The sequence below is a fragment of the Amphibalanus amphitrite genome, unplaced genomic scaffold (genome assembly GCF_019059575.1).
Source record: "Amphibalanus amphitrite isolate SeventyFive unplaced genomic scaffold, NRLGWU_Aamphi_draft 001363F_arrow, whole genome shotgun sequence".
Taxonomy (NCBI): Eukaryota; Metazoa; Arthropoda; class Thecostraca; order Balanomorpha; family Balanidae; genus Amphibalanus; species Amphibalanus amphitrite.
In genome coordinates, this window is record NW_024882856.1 from 89,753 (window position 1) to 111,455 (window position 21,703).

Consider the following 21,703-nt stretch of genomic DNA (forward strand, 5'->3'; position numbering starts at 1 on the left):
GTCCCCTCACGGAGGTCTCAGCTCGCGTCTCATATCTGCTGCTCGGTCCACCCATGCGCCGACTGAACGCTATGTCCCTTCTCTCCTCTTATTCTCTGGTTGATGCTTCTTTATGCTACGTCATTCTTTCAGTGTATCGCTCATTTAGAACGGCATGGTGATAACTGATAACTGCGCATATCAGCAGTCAGCACCGCAGCGTTCAATATGATTCCGGAAATGTAATTTTATTTATGATGATAAGTATTTAATGAGCTTTGTTGATTTCGTAATGATGAAAACGTATTTATATCTTACCAATAAAATGATTCGGGAAACTTAAATATGACACCGCTGCGAGCGTTTAGATCATACCTATGCATAAGTACTTTATTCTGTCTGACACTGACAGGCTGACAGCATTTACATATCTTTCGCTCTTGCATACATATTTACTCTTCGTGCTTTCATGTATGTGAGTGAATTATCGCTACATGTATACCGCATTCACTTTCAAATCGGCTTTTCTGCATTGCTCCGTCTCATCTTTGCGCGTGCATTTCTCCCATCGCCGTCTCCTCCCCTCCCCACGCTCGCCTGCCGAGCCCCTCTCGCAATCGCGTTTTTCTCACATTCACATCTCCCTCACATTCGCGTCTCTCTCCCACCGTCGTGCCTCTTCTAATCGTCGCGTCTCTCCTGTCCCGGCGCACACTGCTCCCTGAGGACGGGGCACATACACACTGTGCCCTTTACTTATTCAGGCGGCGTGATCGGGTTAATTGCCGTCGACACGGGCAGCGACGACGGCACTGCACGGGTAGACAGGTCAGAGGCGGTGACAGCGGCAACGGCACGGGTAGACAGGTCGGAGGTGGTGGTAGAGACGACGGAACAGGTATAGGTGGGTCAGGGGGCAGGGGGTAGGGGGACGGGGGTAGAGCTGGAGGCGGCGCTGGGGACGATTGAGATTCGAGGAACTAAGCGGAGGAATCGGTGGAGGCTAAGTTTCGGGTTTTCATTGACTTAACCAATAGTTAAGCTTTTGTTTTCGCTTTACAGGGGTGCAGAACTACCAATTAACTTGCACCTAATCGATACTTTGTCCTGCCGTGTTAAGTACCAGCTAAGTTTGCATTATTAGCAGAGCCTTTCTCTTAATTTAAAACCTCAGTGGACGTGCTGCTTATCGCAGCTTAACTTATACATTGTTTTCTTGCAAAGTTGGCCTATCTCCCTAACCATCGGCCTGTGCACTCGTGCAACCTCATTCGAGAAATAGTTGGAGGGAAATGAGTGAGCTCGCTCAACGTTCAACAGCACCGCTCTATCAGTTTCGCCGTGTGTTGCAGAAGTGTGAATAGGACCGACCCGCTATGCCGAATTAATCGCCGGCCGTCTGGACAGAGTACTGGTCGGCCCGAGCGCGGTCGGCCGGTCTCCGCTCGGGCCGGCGTGTCTCGTTTGTCTCCGGCGGCCGGCCGTTTGTCTGCGGTGCTCGCCTCTCCAGATTGATTACCGTCTCATTGCGCGCCGCTCCCCCGCCGCTCCGAGCACATCTCCGATTCCCCGTCTCCAATCTCGCGCGCGCCGCTCCCTTTTCACGTCGGCACGCGGGCAGCGCTCATTGTCCGCGCAGCACGACGACGAAACATAAATTGCTAAACGCCAATAAAGACGCGCGTCGTCCCAGAGCGGAGGTGCGCTCTCTCCGGCAGTGCCCGCTAACGGTGTGGCTCGTCTCCCCGGGGAGACGGCGAGGGGCGAGGGAGAGCTTGCTGCTCGTGTGCCGCTCACCTCCGTCTCCGCTGGGGAGTCGGAGCGGACGCGGCGCCGCGGGCTGACACCGGAGCCGGTAGACAGTCGGGGTGTCCCGCGGGCGTCGCGCTCGCTGAGGGAGCTGGCCGACCCGCAGCGCCGAGTTCGCAGTCTAGAGCAAATCTAGAGCCCCCTCGGCCCCTTCACCGCGACCGTCGTAGGGCGCACTCTCCGCGGGCGCCACATGAAGAATGCAGGTCCAATAGCTGGGCGGTCACGCAGTCACGGCTGGGGTGGCGCACTGGTCGATCGAGCCTCGAAGTCGGCAAGAAACTTGCGGAGGAACTACTCAACTGCGCCGACAAACACAAATATAGGTATACCTCCGGGAGTGAAAATGTTTCCAATGTTTGTAAATACCACGTGTGCCGGCTGTGATTCGGCGATCGCCCTGACTGGAATCCGGACGGATTTCCGATTAGCTGTCTGAGGCGGCTCGTCAGTGGGCCGAGGTCGCGCTGTGAGTCGCCGCGGCTCTCTGTGATCGGTCCCGGCTCGAGCCGCCGTCTCCGGGAGGGCGCAATCAGTTACCGTCCCGGGGGACGGCCGGCCGCCGGGCCGTCGGCGCCCAGTCGATTCATCGCTCGCGACGCCGACACTCGATCGTCGCTGGCGACACACCATCGACGGCGATGGCCCTGCGCGAGCGGCGGCTGAGAGCCGGCCGGCCCTGTGAGAGTGGCCGCCGTCCCCCGGGGAGGTCACTGAGAGCCTGCCGCCATTGGCCGCCGACTCCGAGAACGATCAGAGGCTTTCTTCGGCACAGAGTGACCCAATGACCATTGACACTCAGAGAGACTATTGTTCTTTTTATCGGTGATTATTGATTGAGAGCGACTTTTGACCCTGATATTGACCTATGCCTCTCTGAGAGTGACTTGTGACCCACTTATGGTCATCTATGGCCTGTGGGGGACTTTTTGTCCTTCAGCGCGACCCAGAGTGATCTCTCTAGGAGAGAATCCTAAAACATATAGTGGTTACCTCGGCAGTAATAAACAATGGCGTCTCGACTCGGCAAATTTTGGCTGAAACGGTTATATAGTTGGATATACACAATCCTGTGCATTACAAATATGCATTCCTCCGTTTCATTTCGTCTGGAGGTAAATCACCATGTTGATCATTTCATAGGAAAGCCCATTGAGGATGCTTCACTTCGAAATTAATGCCGAAGTGGGTAGGGGAGAGTGGGGTAATTTGGCCGGTGGTGTAAATTGGCCGCCCCCACCTGCACGAAAGCTGATAAAAGTGAATGAAATAACTTTAGTCTCTATTCATTTGTCATCGGCAGAACTAACTCGAGAACAAATGTCGAAACTTTCCCCCTCTTAGTTTTATTCAAAATTGATAAAACGTGAATTTCGTTAGAAAATGGTAACTTTTACTTCCGTTAAACAATTTGTATAACATGTAGTATTTGGGCTGTAAACGAATTCCAACATTATGGCGCCATTCTTGAGGGTGTTCAGCGGTTCCAAGAGCAATTTCATCTAGTTATGTAAAGCCATGACGACTTAATAGACAAAATTTTTCAGAATGGCAATGTGGGGTTATTTGGCCGGGACTAGCGGGGCAACTTGGCCGGTGCGCTCAGAGTCACTATGCTGGGACGGCCGAGTTGTCATGGTCAACTATACCATAAAGGACATAATTCATGACCAACTTTGACTACCTTAATGCCATATTTCTTATTGGACAGCTGTAAGGGCTTGTGACGTCATCAACGGTTACCTAACGCTTTTTTGCTAGTAAATACTTACAGAAAAAAGATACAACCACGCAAATGGTCTCATTGTGTTCAGCTCGTCAAGGCGCATCGAATGATATACATGATGACCTTGAACTCACGTAACCTTGAGGTCAAGCGACCTGAGGTAACGTGACCTGAAGCCAACCTTTGACCTTAACCTCTCGAGGTCAACACATACATGTTTCGATGCGGAATGACGAGAGAATTACGATGGTACTTTTAGTTTTGGCCTAGCTTGATTACTTCAAAAGTTATTCATAAAACACTGTCATCGCATCTAGAGCCTCTATTTTGACTATTTTCGACTCCCATGTGACGGCTGAGTCAACCTCCAAAATGCTTCAAATGCGTCGTAGGACACGCGTCATTGCTGAATGTGAAGCTGACTCGCCGATAACAAAAATCATGGCCTCAAACTAACACCGGCCAAATTGCCCTACACCCCCGGCCAAATAACCCTGCTAGTGGGGCAATTTGTCCGCTTTGCAGACCTTTGTAATACGTCACAATTTCAATATAAGTAGTTACCCTATCATTTCAAGTTTACTTTCCAGGGAAGTAAAATGTATGCCACACCTGTCAGCGTTGAGAAAATGCAGAAATGTGTTGTCGATTTTTAGTTACATCGTTTTCTAAAAAAAAGCGGCCAAATTACCCCACTCTCCCCTACGTAATGATGTCTCCATTCACTGAGATGGTGGTTTTGTCGACCTTGCCATCCCATTGAGTGTTGACTGCGGGGATGAGCCGCTAACCGCCGCTGTTTACAACCACTGACAACAAGAGCCACCCTCCAGAGAGCGTCCTCCAAATCCGATCTAAGCCTCAACAATTTGATGCCATTCACCAGTTCCCCAATTCGGTCCCCTAAAACGGTGCCGGTTTTGTTCCACACAATGGCTGTTCGGACAATACGGACGGGGCCGGCCAAAGGCGCGCTCGCAATTGCGGCGGCGATCGCGGCGCGCGGCGGTAATCACGCCCGCGCCGGGTTTGTCTTGCTCCTCAGCGCGCGGCGGGACGCCAGTATTGTGGCCGGTCGATGTGCTATTATCATAATGCCGTACTCTCGGCACCCATTCAGGTCCAATCTGGCCCGCCGACCGACCGGCGACGCTGGCGATGGCAGTGCGCAGAGACTGGTGAGGGAGGTCGGCGGTAGCCGCGCAGAGACAGAGATCGGAACATGATCTGCGGTTGGGCAGGCCGTGTGTTCTCCCTACCCCTCCTGATGTCCCCCTGATGTCCTTCCTCTCCCTGACACTGCGTCCTATTCCTCCCACCCCCCCCACCCCCCACCCCGGCGGTGGCTGGAGCTCCGTGGGGTGCCGGAGCCGACAGGACCGGAGCTGTCACAGACTGAATTCAGCGGCCCGCCGCCCGACCCCCTGCTCCGGAGGACCCCTGCCGGCCGCTGCTCCCCATTCAGAATAAACGGTGGCATGGGACAATTTACACCGGAGGCTGGATTTACGGGCCGTCGTATAGCAGTTAATTTGCATTTGGTCCTCGCAGGGCAGCGACCCGTGGAACAGAACGCCATTACCCCCGGGAAATAACGCTTTTTTTGCCAGTAAATCCCGAATCAAGTGCTGAGATGAGTAGCAGAGGCGCATAAAAATGTTTCGAGTGCAGGGAACTGCTTTTACTTTAGGAATATTCAATTGCTGTTTTGCGATCCCGAAACAGTCTTACCGTAGTAATAGGGCCAGCGTCTCCCCATGCCTATGAAATCATAATGCACTTACAACGCTAACCCATGCGATGTTTTATGCTAGGGCTGACTGAAAATTTGCATGTATTTATACAAATAGCTTTTGCATCTGATGCATTATACTGGACCTGTCAGGATGCAGATTCAGCTCATCGCAATGGTAAGACGCACCCTTCTGACTGCCCCCTCGGGCCCTACGCGGAATGTTGTCAATCATGAAAACGGCCCCTCAATGTAAGCAAATGTCCTATCTTGCAGCTGAAATGTCCCGAGATAGAACTGAAGGGATCCATAAAATCCCAATAGATCAGCACTTTCAAGTGTCTCCAATTCGTTTGGCTGGCTTTATGTGCACGCTAGTTAAGACATAAAGCTATTCTCGTATATGTTTATTGTTAAAGGGACCCTCCCACCTTCAAAAAAGTTAATGAATTGGCACGAAAGTGATGTCGCTCGGTTCAGAAAGAGCGAAAACGAATATCTACCAAATTTCATCGAAAAATATTCACCGGTTTTCAAGATATTAGACTTTTACTTTTGTTTACTTTTGGGATCTCCGCTGTTCCTAGCGACTTTATTTGAAAGTGCGGCATTTGTTGCGCGCAAAGCAGCATATACCACCGCGTGCTACCAAACGTTTTAGTAAAAGATTTAAAAATCGTTAGATCTCCGCTGACGTCACAAATTCTAAGGGGGCATACCAATGCACTAGCCCCTTAGAATCCGAAAACTGCAAGTTTGAAATTCCATATCTCCGAATTAAAGCATTTGTCGATGTTGTGAGTGCCCAAACCGGTATTTGCAGGCCATGGCCACCAATTTGGCTATCTCAACTCAAAACTAATGTTAAGGTGGGAGGGTCCCTTTAATGGTGAGGTCTTTTTAGGTATATGTATTACCATCTAAAGACAATCTAACATAGTCATCAACAGTTGCGTTGATGCGGCTGGAGGAAAGCGGCATTTCTATCCGAGCACTTTCTTCTTTCCAAATGCGGTTAATCCAAGAGATATGGATTTATACAGCATTTAGTTACATCCAAAACGCTGGTGAAATTACGTTTTTCTGTCAACCAAGTTTTACCTGTATTATAGCAATTTACGTTAACGGACCAAATTACGTAAAAACGAAACCCTCACATTTATTCGGTAATATTTTGAAAGACAGGAGGCATATTCTTGAAGGTAGGAGACAAAGTGCAAGTAAATAGGTATGTACAGATATTAGCTGGTAAAGATGTTTAAATTCATTCTTTTCTTTTATGTATTTTTGAACACATTCCTTAAAAAAAGCTTTAGAAAAGCAACCAAATATGTGACTTAATTAACACATATCAACGTGCGAAATTGTTTTCTTTTTATGACAAATCAGGAAGCAAGCCAGACGAAAGTCCTAGCCACGGCTGAAGCCCGATGCCATGGCGCCAGCATTTGAAGGTTGTGCCTGTTTCTGGCCCTTTCTCCGTCCCACCTCTCGGCACAGTCATCTATTTCACGACCAAGCTGAATGGCCCCTATCTACATATATCTTGGTGCTTCGTTTGGTTCAGAACCGCAGCTGATCTCACTGCGGCTGAACGATTGCGGGGCCGTTCTTTTAGGGCCCACTTGCTGCACATTGCAAAGTGCAAGGGGAGCAGTGCACACATCGGCGCTGCTTCACTTGACTGTGCTATCGAAGGACCGTTGCCTATTAACTGTGCAGAGTTAGGACATGGGGACATGCAGGACATCTAAGCACCGCTGATTCGGGTGAGCCATCAAATGGCTACGATCTGCGGAGTGCAGAATTAGGGACAGTTACCTCAGTATCACCGGTGATAGCCCAGTCTGAGAGGGGAGGGGCCAGACGTCTGTGGGCGTCACTGGTGACGTCTGACGCCATCGGTCGGCCGGTTTACGGGCCAGTTTATTGGTGTGGGCAATGGTGACCAGTTCAGACAATCAGCCGAGCCAGACACGGTGCTCGACAGGGTGCCGTGTACAGCCACGGGACGGTGCGGGGACACGGTACCGGGACGGGTACCACAGCCTCGGGACGGTGCCAGACACGGGTACCGCCTCGGGACGGTGCCAGACACGGGTACCGCACGACAGCCGCGTGACAGTGCTACATCGAGTGCACTATATACTATAGTCTATACCACTATACGCATGCATACAATATGAATATCAATGCAAGTTAGTGTTTTACCGGCGTCATAAATGTGACAAAAATTAAATTCATTAGAATCCAATCTGAGCGCGTTATGCTTGTCACACCATTGGTACGTTCATTGGTCTGTGCTGAAATAGCATGACCGTAGCCTCGAGTCAGCTGTGAATGACCTTTCGTCAGCGGCTGCTCCCGAGGCTCAGTCGGCTCAATCCACGGCTCACGGCCCACGGGGCTCCAGCTGTATGTATATGCTCGTATATACAGCCGTCAGATCCGCCGCCCAAAGAGTGAGACGAGGCCAAAGGCTGTCCGCTTTTACCCGGCCCGACCCGGCTTCCGCCAATGTTGCATGTTGAGGATTGGTGAGCTTCCGGCGCCGAATTACAAAATATCGGGTAATAGTCGGTTATAAGCAGTAGCATATGATGATGTGCTCAGCTTTGACCGCACGGAATGCTTCAAAATCAGAAACAGAGTTCTGTTCGAATCTATTCAATGAAACAGAGCGACTTCGAGAAGAATGGGCATAGTTATGTATGTACGCGTGTCGCCGGTCGAGATGCAGCACAGGAGAGGACGCAGTGTTTCTCTATCCTTATAATTGTTGAAAAATACTTGAAGTATTAAATAGATACTTTGTTATCCTTCTTCCGTAGATATATTATGTAGTTCGGGGCCCCGCAACGGTATTTTTTATCACTCTTGGGCGTCGGCACCCTCGACAGCTCGGGAGAACTAGCGGCCACCACTTTCACGGTGCTGCGTTTCTGCTGGCTTTAGTGACGCTTTAGTAGACCTATTCAGGTTTTAGTGTCACCTTCTGCGTAGTTCTGCCGCCCGTAGCCGTCCGATCTTTGATGGTTTAGAACCCTTGACAGGCAAGCGCCGGTGCGCAGCACCGGTGATATCTCCTGAGGATATCTATTTTCTTTGTAACAGTCGTGTGCCCTCGGAAAATTCAGGTTTTGGACAAAGTAGCAAAATGTTTGTTGCACGCCTAAAGAACCCACTGTGAGCGCCTCACCTCGCGTGTTCACTATTATGTTCCTAGGTGTCGCTGGTGTCGGACGCCTGAAGATAGGCTGTGCCGCATGGCCGATATTCGCTCGCTCCGCGCCCCCGTTTGATATGTTAATGGAAACCGACATTGGTCGGAAAGCCCGATCGAGAGCTTTTATTATTTTCTTTTGTCATGACATTGCTTTTACGTTCATGTAATGATTTTGCGAGTAAGAGCAAAGAAAGATGAGACACTCCTCACGAGTACCTAACTCTTCATGCTGCAAGCATTTGATGACATGGGCCATGGTGACTGTTTTCAGCGTCGCAAACTGTTTTCGTCGCTCTTTTTTTTGCACCAGACACGTAAGTTGGTACACAAATCAACCTTCAAACGTTAGAATAACTCAAAATGAATGATCTTTTCCTCGAATATAGAAAGTTTAAATGTCGAAAATACATCATTTTCGACATTTAAAACCCTCGCCCCGTTGGGGGGGCCATTTTGGCCCCCCCTGTGGTTTTTCCTGAATAGCAAGAACACAGCGGCGCGCAGCGCCGCCAAATTTTCAGTACCTTCCCGGGCATCAATTTGACACCTTCTCACCAAATTTCAAGTCTTAGGTCACCTTAGGTCAGGAGTTATTGAGGTCAAACTGAGGTCATGTTCGAGCAAAAATGAGCAAAAAACATGCAATCTTGAAACGCTCACCAAATCTACAGTTATCAAGCAATTTCAAAGTTCTTTATATGGTCTGTTAGACAAAAAGCGGCGCTACAAAACTGCTATCTCGGATTTTCAAACTTTTGGGTTTTTGACCCTCAAAAATTCAAAAAATTGATTTTTTTTAGAAAAACTTTAAAAAATAAAAAAAATTGCGAATTTCAAAAAACCCGGAATATATGTGATAGTCCCTGCGCTCTTCTATATACATACCAAATTTCAGATCGATATCTCGTTTTTTGGCCAAGTTATAGCGAAAACACTGTTCAAAAATGATGACGTCAAATTTTTGAACTCATTTTTTAGCGATTCTAGACCACGTATGGCAAAACAAAGACCACCATTGAACTCCCCGTGACGAGCTGCATCGATTCAATACCCATTTTATGCAAAAATATCAACTTTGAAATTTGACCTAATTTGACCTGACCTTGACCAAAACGTGACCTAAGCTGGCCCCAAAGGCTGCCTGACCCACATAATCGCATTTGGGGCGTTCCACGACAAATCGACAAGTGCCCTGCACCCTCATATTTTATTTTTTGCTTAAAATTGGTCTAATGGGTTGTGATGGGCGGGGAAGCCAGCCGTGGCAAGGATTTTTTTCTTCGAACAACGGTTTCCGAGATATAGCCTCGGGCAATTCCTGGATGTCGCGCTGCAGCCCTATGTTTGGCGGCCTATAACTCAAAAACTATTGGTTTTCTACTATAAAAACTTTATACGGTTCAAATCACAATCAACCAACAAACATTTTGGCTATCTCGGATTTCCAATTTTTGAAAATTTTGATCACGTGACCTTTTGACCTATTTTTCGAAGAGTGACCTTGATATTTTCCCCACCGAAAGTTGCAATTTTGTCTGATGACAATTAAAGCCTTATCAATTGTCATTCATATGAGAAAATAAAAAAGTGGATATCGCCCTGCGTTGACCTCAGGTCAGGTCATTTTTATGACCTGTCCATTATTACGAGCGAAAGCGACAGTGAGATCTCGAGAATAAAGCAAGATAGCGACAAGCGGTAAACGGTGCATGGTACAAATGGATAAGGTCTATAATTTTTACTGAGGTCATTTTCAGGTCAGGTCAAAGATGACGTCACAGGAGCAAAAAGGAAGTCAAAATTGCGGCACTACATATATATGAAGTTTTTCTCGAATAACTTTCAAGGTATCCCAGCTAGGAACAAACTAATATCACCATCGTGATCCTCTCGTCGATCCGCATCGAAACATATGTATGTTGACCTCGAAAGGTCGAAAGGTCAAAAGTTGACCTTGGGTCACGTGACCTAAGGTCAACTTTTGACCTTTCGACCTTTCGAGGTCAACATACATATGTTTCGATGCGGATCGACGAGAGGATCACGATGGTGATATTAGTTTGTTCCTAGCTGGGATACCTTGAAAGTTATTCGAGAAAAACTTCATATATATGTAGTGCCGCAATTTTGACTTCCTTTTTGCTCCTGTGACGTCATCTTTGACCTGACCTGAAAATGACCTTAGTAAAAATTATAGACCTTATCCATTTGTACCCTGCACCGTTTACCGCTTGTCGCTAACTTGCTTTATTCTCGAGATCTCGCTGTCGCTCCCGCTCGTCACGTGACCTAAGGTCAACTTTTGACCTTTCGACCTTTCGAGGTCAACATACATATATTTCGATGCGGATCGACGAGAGGATCACGATGGTGCTATTGGTTTGTTCCTAGCTGGGATACCTTGAAAGTTATTCGAGAAAAACTTCATATATATTTAGTGCCGCAATTTTGACTTCCTTTTTGCTCCTGTGACGTCATCTTTGACCTGACCTGAAAATGACCTCAGTAAAAATTATAGACCTTATCCATTTGTACCCTGCACCGTTTACCGTTTGTCGCTATCTTGCTTTATTCTCGAGATCTCACCGTCGCTCCCGCTCGTAATAATGGACAGGTCATAAAAATGACCTGACCTGAGGTCAACGCAGGGCGATATCCACTTTTTTTATTTTCGCATATGAATGACAATTGATAAGGCTTTAATCGTCATCAGACAAAATTGCAACTTTCAGTGGGGAAAATATCAAGGTCACTCTTCGAAAAATAGGTCAAAAGGTCACGTGATCAAAATTTTCAAAAATTGAAAATCCGAGATAGCCAAAATGTTTGTTGGCTGATTGTGAGTTGAACCATATAAAGTTTTTATCGTAGAAAACCAATAGTTCTGAGTTATAGGCCGCCAAACATAGGGCTGCAGCGCGACATCCAGGAATTGCCCGAGGCTATATCTCGGAAACCGTTGTTCGAAGAAAAAAATCCTTGCCACAGCTGGCTTCCCCGCCCATCACAACCCCTTACACCAGTTTTCAACGAAAAATAAAATATGAGGGTGCAAATTTAATTTTTTATTTGTCGATTTGTCGTGGAACGCCCCATTTGTCATGTAAAATGGACCATAAAACATGTATCACACGACACTTTCATATTGTGACCCCCAGTGACCTGACCTCTGTGACCTGGCCTGGTATCAGTGACCTCAAATAGCAAAATATGTGTTTGAAGAACATTTCCCCATCGATGATTTTCAAAGAAATGCATTTAACTCGCTTTTACAACGCATTTCTTGAAATGCCTGTAAACGGTGAAAATTGGACCTTTGACCTGACCTGTGACGTCATCGGTTTGACCTAGGTCAATAAAATTGGGTCACAAGGTAGTTCCCTGATAGGGCTATCCAACACCGTTTGCCGCTTGTCGCTAGGTTGCGTGGTTCTCGAGATCTTGGGGGGGGGGGCCAAAATGCCCCCCCCCCCAACGGGGCGCGTTGCTCGGCAGAGCCCAACGGGGCGCGGGTTAAACTTTCTATATTCGAGGAAAAGGTCATTCATTTTGAGTTATTATAACAATATGTTCCTCGCAAGAGCACTCAACACCATATCTTCAAACGTTAGCATGAAAAATGATAAGCCATGATCTAGTCCGGATAGAGGTCTGTTAAACTTCGTTCCTAAATACCAGTATCAACTAGAATAATTTGTGTTAGCCAAAGCTTGCTATACCTAATGATTATCATTGTACCGTTTCTTGGAACAAATTGTGAGGTGGATTGTGAACACCGTTGTTGGAATTGAAATGCATGCAATTTGTTAGAATCAATAACCCATTGTATTCTTTGGAAAGCAAGGTCCTAATAATGGACTCTAGGACCTACTACGTCCGTGCAATTATAGAACCTTTGAAATGGACCCGAAGTTACCGGCAAAGTCTCTTACAATTTTCCTTCTGGCAAGCTAATATCCTAGATCATTTGTTTCACAGATGTAAATTAAATAAAGGTTGCAGTTGAACGTCATCGATATAAAAATGATCAGGTAAAAAGAAATATTAAACGGTATCCCTCCACTTATAACAATAATGAGGCGCACCCAAATGAAGTAGGTACCTACAGACACAACGTTTTGCGCCTCCCCCACTCGGATGCCACCGCGGTCGTGTTATCTGTTTTGACATTAGCGGTCACGTGCGGCGCGGCTTATTTACGCGGCGGTGCGGCGCGCGTCGCAGCTGCCGCGCCACAATTTGTCATCCTTCATTATACGAGAGGTGGCGAGCTGCGTCGACGAATATGACGCGGACATGTGTTATGCATTAGTGGGGGCGCAGATCTGCGCCGAATTGGCCGCCAAGAGGGCGGTGGGGTGTAAGGGATGCGCCGCCGCGGGGAGCAATGTGGCACCGGACTGGAGACTGAAAATAGCTGCCAGGCTCAGAAGCAGTGCGGGATTACACGGTGCATTTTGAGTGCGAATCCTTGCGTGCTGGCTAAACTTACGGAATCCAATTTACCCTCATAGCAACAGCGAGGTCGCTGTTGGCTCAGAAATGTCAACGCCCCGCCCGGATGATAAGCTGCAAGTTGGGCCGCTTCCGTTAGGATGGGTCCGAATCGCCGTCGATATTTACGATCGTTGGTCGACAAAGCAATGATGGGCTACACAAGGTCGGCCGATTTATTGCCGTCCATGCAATACATTCTCAGTCTGTCGCTTAAGGCTTCGAACGATATTTTAAAGGATGATATCAATATATGTGTCAAACAGACAAACGATATATCTGAAGGAAAACTTAATTCCAATGGGTTGTTGGAAGACCACGATTGAGATAGCTCCTATAGAGCAAACAGTGATCCAAATACAAATCTTTACCTCTGCAGTCTATTTTGCCTTCTAAAAATAACACATAAGGGATCGAACCAATACAAGCTATATGACACGCACTAGGGAACGCATACATCATCAACACGCATCTCACATCCAGCTTGCACCGGCGGCTGATTTCCGTCCAAACATTCCGACTGCTTACAGAGCCAACATTCGGACGTCTACCCTCCTCTCAGCACGGTCCACCCCTCCTCTCAGCACCGTCCACCCCTCCTCTCGGCACCGTCCACCCTCTCTCCCTCCGTCGTGCTCGTGTTTGTGACCCACCCCATCTGTCCTCCGCAGACAACCCCTGCCATCTTGTCTGTTCAGTGTTCCTTGACCACTGACGCGTGGTGACGTTCCAGTCCCCCGCGCGTCTAACATCCGGCGCTGGTCGAAGAGCATACCTGACACTCAATCCCGGTATGTCAGCACTCAGCTCAGAGCCAGCAGCGGTCCCAGGTCCCGTTGGGTCGCCGATCCCCGTCTCACCCCGTCGTCGTCCCATCTGCAGCCGCCGCGCCGCCTCACGCATGCTGGGCACGCCTGGGCGGACCCGCGGGGCTGGAGAGTCGAGCGTGGCCTCCCGTCGGCTGCACGCACTCGGCACTCCTCCATCCTCCCTCCTCCCTCCTCCCTCCTCCCTCCTCCCTCCTTCCTCTTGCTGAATCACCGGTCATTAGCAGACCGTCCGGCTGGCCTGCATACTGCAGAGTCGCTGGTAGAGCCATTGTATGGACTGCAGAGTCGCTGGCCAAAGTCATGGGACGCCTCACTATGGGACACCAGCCAGCTGGTCAAGGCGCATTTCAGCTGCGGTTTGCGAGGGTAAATATGTGGGCGAGACTTCATTGAAAAGGCATGTAGCCGCCGGTGATGTGCGATGATCAGCTGTTGTCTGAGGGTCACTATGGTTCCATGTCACTGCAGGACTGTGAGACATTTGATGAAGCATGCTCTATACAACACAACATCTATAGATGCCATTGTCATTCATCACCACAATTACCTTGTTTCACCAGAGCCAGATCTCAACAATGAGTCATTACCTTCAATCTTAATTCAGCGTTAGGTTTAGTTACTATATTTCAGCGATAGGTGCTGGTAGGATAAGCACTATTGTCTTGCTGCGTGTCGACTTGAAAGCAGCCAGACTGGTGTCACCTTGTAACTACACTGACTTGACTCCGCATGCTGAGTCCTCCCACTATTCGTCCTACTCAGCTAACTCACTACTCAGCCTCTATTAACTGCTGCTTTCAGCTCCAGCTGACATCGATAATGGTTTGTTAGTCGTTCCGCCCACAATACAGGGAAGAACTATCATCATTTTATCGCTGACCTCAAATCTTTGTCATTGAAAATAATTAGTTATACGCCTATGGTGCTGTGGGAAGGCGTGGGTGATCAGTATCACCACTTACGAATGTAATATATATAGAACCTTCCACGGGGTTATTTCTCTCACATCAAGACCACACTCCACCTATCCTTTGTGGTGGAGTGTGGTCTTAGGACACTCCACCTATCCTTTGTGGTGTTTCTCGACCACTGATGCGTGGTGACTGACTCCGCATAAGTCTTAGGACACTCCACCTATCCTTTGTGGAGTGAATTCTGGGATTCGAATTTTCTCTGGGATGAAATTTGTGGATTGGGAATAGGTAAGCTCAATTGTACCAAACAACCTAAATGTCTAACTTTTACTTTTTCGAGTATCATCATGGATCGATCAATCCGAATAGGATGTGACAATGGTGTATAATGTATAGGCCCAAAAAGATTATTTCATGCTTGTTTCGCATCAGCTCAGCAGCGAAGTCATATGAACTCCTTACTGAACTCAATAAACTCAAATGGAATATGAGAATTCATTCATCAATGGTTCACACTTCTTACATATATAACGTTTATCGGAATTCAGACGCTTGATGAACAGTAGGTATGGGATAGATAAAAACGCAAAACCGCTAAGATCTATATTTCCAAGTTATGATAATGACTAAACGAATATTTTACAATATTTTACAATGCATCGCGCGTAAAGATTCGGGTATCGGCGTCTTCCTAAGTAATTACATACAATATGCCTGCCTATTTATAAGGTAGCCGTGGACCATGCACACAAAAAAAAAATGTTAACACCGAGCTGGTTTATTTTACACCAAAGTATTTCATGAATATTGTACAGAGACTACAATTACGACGAATGCACTATTTAGAGAGAGTGGTATTTTCAAAAGAATGGTCGTACTCTTCCATAACACATCCCTTCTTTTTTATCTAAGTAGAAATGAAGGTGGTTAGTTTATCAAACACCATGGGTGGAGAATGTTTGAAAAAGTTACCCCGGCCGGCGACCAATAGTCGGAAAGACGACATGCTCACATTGTTGTCAACAGTCATCATAAGCAAACCCCTTACGCAGCCTTCTTCAATGTTGGGCAGCTCAACCTCCCATGGGGTCTCCGAGAAGCAAACAGATCGTGAAGCAGACGACAGACAGACCGAGGCTAGTTTTTGCCGTATGTATGTGGAAATGTTCCCGTGCAGGTATTTCCTAAATCCTGTAGACAATGGGATATTCAGTTCTCTTACAAAAAGAAGACGAGCCTATAAAAACAGACATCGGTTCACTGAGGGGCACTCTGCCAGTAGGGACTCTGACAAGATTACGTCGTGAACAAAAACAGACCAGCAGTCGCATCACTGCGTGTAGGTAGGCTTTACGCTCCATCAGAAACGACAAATGTACCTGCCAAAAACTCCGCTCCTACTGAGCTGGTGTGGGACAACTTGGACAACCTGAGCTATATTGATTCCGCTCATACATAATTCTCTAGTGATGGCTTCCTTGGAGTTCCTAGACAATACCTACCGCGATGGCCTAGGCCCATCCCGCCGGCTGCGTCCCTACTGTCTCTCCGGCGCACGCACGCGGGGCAGCTCCCACCGCGGCGCTGTGCCCCCGGCCGCACCGCGCCGCCCGCCCCTAATTACCAGGAGTGAGACCGGCCGAATTGGGGGCGACGCCGCCCGGCCCGCCACGCACGGCGCGTCCCTACGCCGCGCGGGGCCAGCACGGCAGCGCGGGGCGGGCCGGCAACAAAGGCTCGGTCAGCGATTTATGGTCGGGCAGGACGGCTGCGAGGACGCTGCGGCGGCGTACCGAGCGGCGCGCGGCGGTGTGCCGTGGTCCGGTATTGTATCCGACAGACGGTCTCGGGGGAGAGCCCGCGGCCGCCGCCGGGACCGGGCTGATGGTGCCGTTAGATGAGGGCCGGCGAACGGAGCGAGGAGAGAGGGTTGAGAGCGGCAGACTGCAGGGAAACGCCAGCAGCACGCGGAACAATATCCAGCAGATGTGTGCGGCTCGCATCTGTGTGCACAGCATCAAACAAGCCACCACTCGGGCGTTGTCACACCCCATAACACTAGTACTCCTGCCCATCCCTCAGCGCCGCACACTAATGCGACGTGTTGCGACACCCGGCTACGCATGTTTGGCTTTCCCTGCGCGTTGGCCCACTCAGTGGCGCCCAAACGGCAGATTTACGCCGGTTTTCTAACGCCGGCAGCGGTAACAGCAACGGTCTCCTACCGAGAGAAACACTGCACGAGATGAGGCGACGCAATCGGCCTCGGCAATGGTCTATCTACTCTCTCTCTCTCTCTCTCTCTCTCTCTCTCTCTCTCTCTCTCTCTCTCTCTCTCTCTCTCTCTCTCTCTCTCTCCTCTCTCTCTCTCTCTCTCTCTCTCTCTCTCTCTCTCTCTCTCTCTCTCTCTCTCTCTCTCTCTCTCTCTCTCTCTCTCTCTCTCTCTCTCTCTCTCTCTCTCTCTCTCACTCTCTCTCTCTCTCTCTCTCTCTCTCTCTCTCTCTCTCTCTCTCTCTCTCTCTCTCTCTCTCTCTCTCTCTCTCATTTGTTTTCCTTGCACGTTGCGTGCTATCATGTTGGCTTTAATTAACACCCTGCACTCCCCCACTGTTCAATTCCGCGAATCTGTTCAACATCTACGATAAGTGCTCTCAAAGTCACGCACGTAACTTTAATGTTTGCATGTATAGTCTTTGTAACACAGCCGATGTTTCGACATCTCTCTTTGTAGTGTAGCCAAACGTTAAAGCTTAGCGTTATCTGCACCTGGCGGGGCAGGCGTCGTTTCCTGTTTTTGACCATATTACCGTTTCTCCGGGGCGCTAATCAGCCGCTATCTGCCCGGTATATCGGACGGCGTGGTGCCGGGTCGACCAAATAGAGCCGGCTGACGCGCCTGCCGCGCCGGCCGGTCGTTCCCAGTCACGGGCTCCCTCGCCGGCGGAGTCTGCAGGAGTCTGAGTTTGCAGTCTGAGATCAGGACTGACAGGCTGATGACAGACTGCAGTCAGAGGATAGCCTGCACTAGTCTGAGGGCAGTCTGCAGTCTGAGGACAGTCTGCAGTCTGAGGACATGAGGACAGTCTGCAGTCATGAGGCCAATCTGCAGTCTGAGGACACTGTCACACTCTGCAGTCTAAAAACAGTCTGCACTCTGCAGTGGACACAATTGTGGACGTCAGCAGACAGAGCTCCGTCACGTGACAGGAGAGGCAACAAGGCGTTTCTGCGGAAAGCGGACATCAAATGTGGACATTGGAAATTGCTGGCTAGTGTGACAATGCAATGCAGTTATACCTGCATACTTGTGCTGGCGCTAGGCACCATTATGCATGTATGGAGGCAGACAAGGAGCGTCACCACGCGGCTACCGCAATGCGGCAGCCGACATTACATAACAGCGCGTAATGTCGTCTCTGCCTGGCTTTCGTCAGCCCCGGCGACTGTCAAGGCAAGAGGCTGCAGCTCTCCTTTCCCCTTCTGGTCAGTGTCGACCGGATATGACCGATAATGGTTAGTCGATAGGACCAGCAGCTCTGGTCAGTGTCGACGGGATATGACCCGTAATGGCCAGTCGATGGGAGCAGCTGGTCGCTGCCGGTCGGCGCGGGGTGAACTTTCGGCGATCCGCCGAGAGGTGATTGAAGGAGTGGTGGTGTCTGGACGCTTCGTACCGCAGGAGATGACCGAAACTTGCAGCATCGTGGCCAGAAACTTGTCCGTGGTGCTCGGGCGCGGGGAGCGGCCGACTTATTAATTGGAAAAACGAGCCACGGCTTCGGAGAACGGCGGCCTGAGAGGGAGAGCCGCGGAAATGATGTAACGCGCCGCGCCGTTCGGTCTTGTTAGTCAGAGCACGGGGAACGGGCCTGCCACAGTTGATGACGGCAGTTTCGACTGCAAGGGCGGGCTGTTCTTTCATCTCTAGACGAGTGACCTTGACTGACGAGACCCGACTTCGTCTGCCGTCTGATGTCTCACCACGTCAGCAGCATCAACACGTAACGTTACGTTTCTGCCCCTGGCCCGCAGCTGTAAGGAGCAGGGGCCGGTGGAGCGTCCCAGCGCCCATGAGTCGCCTATGATACAGGCAACTGCCAGCCCTCGTGCCGCACTGCCAGCCCGTGCCAACCACACAGAACCAGTTTAGATGACCGGGGTGACGGCTTTGCCCTTTCTATCCAGTTCTACCCGGTGCTACCATGACCGATTTTATCACGTCTCATGACCTCCCAGCTCGTGGAAAACGCTGGACGAGCCATCCGTCATACTGAGGTGATGACAGAGACTGAGGCATCAGCCATCAGTCTGTACCTATTAACTATTCTGTTTGCTTTGACAGGTGAAAGCAATGTGTGTCATTAGACATTAGCAGCCCATTTGAAACTTTATTGAATATGCAGTTACTTGATAGGATCAGGAGGCGCATTTCTGTCGCGAAAGTTACGAGCATAACAGCGAAATTTTCCTTTGCTGTTGGATGACATTCAACTATGTAGATAAAAAGAGTACCGTACCTACTTAAAGGGACCCTCCCACCTTCAAAAAAGTTTATGAATTGGCATGAAAGTGATGTCGCTCGGTTCAGAAAGAGCGAAAACGAATATCTACCAAATTTCACCGAAAAATATTCACCGGTTTTCAAGATATTAGACTTTTACTTTTGTTTACTTTTTTGGGGATCTCCGCTGTTTCTAGCGACTTTATTTTAGAAGTGCGGCGTTTGCGGCAGATGTTGCGCGCAAATAGCATATACCACCGCGTGCTACAAAACGTTTTAGTCAAACATTTAAAAATCGCTAGATATTTGCGCTGACGTCACACATTCAGAGGGGTATTCCTAAGCATTAGCCCCTCTGAATCAAAATGCTGCAATTTTGAAATTCAATATTTCCGATTTAAGGCATCTCTTGATGTTGTGAGTGCCGAAACCGGTAATTGTGAGCCAGGGACCCCATTTTGGCTATCTCAACTCAAATCTAATGTTAAGGTGGGAGTAGAGTTGCAAAGTTTCCCCCAAAGGCTGCTACCGGCACCGCCCCGCCCCACACATTTTTTTGGGGATACCGGCATGCTACCACGCCCAAAGCAAAAACACCACCAAATTACCGGCATACTAAAAAACCTGCATTGTTGATTCCAGTTTACCCCTACAAGAGATGCCACATTTTCCTCTTAGTGTCCAAAGTTTGAATCATATACTAATAATTTTTTTTGTGTGCAAAACCAAAAATACCGGCATGCTACCGGCAAGACATGCCAGATACCACAAAAAAAACCTGCGGTAGTGAAAAATTACCGGCATGCCGGTAATGCGGTAGGGAAACTTTGCAACTCTAGGTGGGAGGGTCCCTTTAAAGAATCAGATAGATTTCCCAGCTTCCAAACACAAAGGGAACATGCCGGGACAGCTCAATAAACCATTCGTACTTTGTTTTTGTCGAGCACTCGTCTCGAGTTTCTCGTGTGCTTCGTCCCTTTCATTCGCCTTTCGTTTACATACAACGTGATGATCGATGACATGGCTATTGGCCAACTCTACTGTCTGTGGTGCTTCAATGGCCGGTGAGTCCGATGATGCGATGCTACAAATGGCTAATGCACGCCTCGTTTGGCATAAGAGCGTCTATGGTCATTGAAAAAATCAATGGGCTTCCACGCTACAATAGGAGGCATTCGCTTAGTGCTCACTGCTCACGGTTTGAAATGCCAAGCGTCCGTGACTGCAATACATTATTTGGCGTGGATCACATTGCGCCTTTTCAAATCCCAGCTAATCCCAGACCGATTCAGGGGATAGGTATTAGGTAGGCTATGTCAGATATGTGACAATCACTGTCTGTCATTGAGCAGAAGTAGTTTGTATAGCGGGCGACCTCGTGCTCCCTCCCTCCGCTTCCCTAGCAAGGTTCCCGGGCTGCGGTTTAGCGTCACACCTTCCTTCCGTTCATGACCACCATTAGTTACCGAGTGTGACGGTTATTGGTCATTAGTCATCGGTCACGTCGCCCGTCTCCTCACGCGCTCCGTGACCCGCGGCTACGACCCGTAACGACGTCACCGCCCGCTGATTGGCCACCCGCCGATGGGTGACGTCACTCATAGTCTTTTCTAGCCGCCGAATGGCTGTCGGCCGGTCAGTGACGTCAGCCGACCAGCGCACGCGGCGGTCGTAGCGGCGGCGGCGGCGCGTCGGCCGCATTCGAGCGTGGTGCGTGTCCGGTGCCGGCAGCCGCAGCGCGAGGGCCGGCCGGACGAGCGAGCGGTGAGCGAGTGTGGCGACTGTGGTGATCGGACTGCCGAGCGACTGAGAGTGGTGACTGATTGCAAAGGAGGATCAAGACCGTTTTGTGTCGGGCGACGACGATTGCTAAGGAGCAGGATCCACTACCAACACAGAGGACCACTGAAAACAGGTGGGTAACGGCGCGCGGTCGCTTCTCGCGTGCTCTCCCTCGCCGCTGCGATGGGCCGGCCGGCGGTCACGACCGGCGTGACCTTGAGCGGTGACCTTGAGTAGCGCGCCCGGTAATCAACAGGGTCCGTCTGTTTTCGACTCCGCTGCCATCCCCACCCGTTCGTCCGAGCGCACCGACCCGGCGATCAGATTTGGTCTGTCTGTCGGCCGGTCCAGTCCGGTCACAGCCGACTGCCGTATCTCTCCCGTCTCTCGACGCTATATTGTGACGAGCCGGGCTGGAGCGGCACTACATTGGCCGACCGACCGGCAGGGCTAGGCCAGTGAGACCGTATCAGCCGCGATCGAGCTGACTCGTTAATTGGTGCTGCTCGCTTCATCGGCTCCTTTGAGCGCCCCTCAGCACCGACCGCCGGTCATCATTGGCCCTTTGTGCGCGGATTGGTGGGAGCAGCACCTCTCCAGCCATGGGCCATTATCCGCTCACCCCTTCACGCTCCACTCCCCCTCCCCTCCCCTGTTTCCCCTCCCGGTCCCATCTGCCGCTCACACATCCCCGGTTCGGCCGCGGGGGA

General features: G+C 49.7%; 1 protein-coding gene across 1 annotated transcript in view; it reads left to right on the forward strand.

Annotated features, from left to right (window-relative positions):
* The first annotated feature begins 20,893 nt into the window (after positions 1–20,893).
* Positions 20,894–21,703, forward strand: part of LOC122372474 (insulin-like growth factor-binding protein complex acid labile subunit) — a 40,950-nt gene continuing 40,140 nt past the window's right edge. Inside the window, exon 1 of the mRNA XM_043349687.1 lies at positions 20,894–21,126. The gene's annotated coding sequence lies outside the window, so the exon portion shown is untranslated. The remainder of the gene's footprint in view (positions 21,127–21,703) is intronic.